General features: G+C 43.8%; 1 protein-coding gene across 1 annotated transcript in view; it reads right to left on the bottom strand.

Moving 5' to 3' along the window:
* WDR62 (WD repeat domain 62) overlaps positions 1 to 752 on the bottom strand; it is a 40428-nt gene that overhangs the window by 18904 nt on the left and 20772 nt on the right. The window lies entirely within an intron of this gene.

The following is a 752-nucleotide window of genomic DNA, read 5'->3' as shown; positions in this document are numbered from 1 at the left end:
CCAATTTGCAGTTTCAATTTAGGACTCCTAGTTGCACTTTCCTCTGAAACAGCAACCCCAAAGTTCAATTTTCATAACTTTTTACATTTGTGACCCCCATATGAAATTGTAATTCTTTAAAGCTGAGGGGCTGAAATTGTAGTAACTAGTTGCTATGAGGGTCCCCTGTACACCCTGAAAATTACAGGTCATTGTGACATACATATCATGAGATATGGAGGTTTGTACACACAGAGCTGTGAGGATGCAGAACGACATGCAGACTTCACACACAGCTCTAGCAGAGGATACATATTATCGGCAGATTTTTTTTTAAACAGAAATCCCAGCTCGTGCTATGAGATGGGGACGGGGCTGCCTGTGTCCCATTCACATGAAGGCTGAACTGTGTGTGCTCACCTCTCATTGGCAGCAGCAATCCTCTGAACGGATGACACAGAGCAGCCTCACTGAGATCCGTGCACAGGATGAGAGCTGCCAGGAGAGCTGGACGGGGTATTTAAAGCAGCCGGGCGGGGCAACCGGCTAAAACCCTCTGGGGAGAACTATGACTTTAATTTGCAAGAAGAATCGCACACATACCTTAGATCATATTCTACATTACATAATCCAAAAAGTTGCATTATGTATAACACATTTCAAGGAGCTTCCAGACCAGAATCGTATTAATACCATAAACTAAAAATACCGTGTTTCCCCGATGATAAGGCAGGGCCATCAAATAAGACAGCCCCCCCTTTTTAGGTAAAAAT

Source organism: Pyxicephalus adspersus, chromosome Z (assembly GCF_032062135.1).
Source record: "Pyxicephalus adspersus chromosome Z, UCB_Pads_2.0, whole genome shotgun sequence".
Taxonomy (NCBI): Eukaryota; Metazoa; Chordata; class Amphibia; order Anura; family Pyxicephalidae; genus Pyxicephalus; species Pyxicephalus adspersus.
This window is presented reverse-complemented; position numbering and strand designations above follow the sequence as displayed.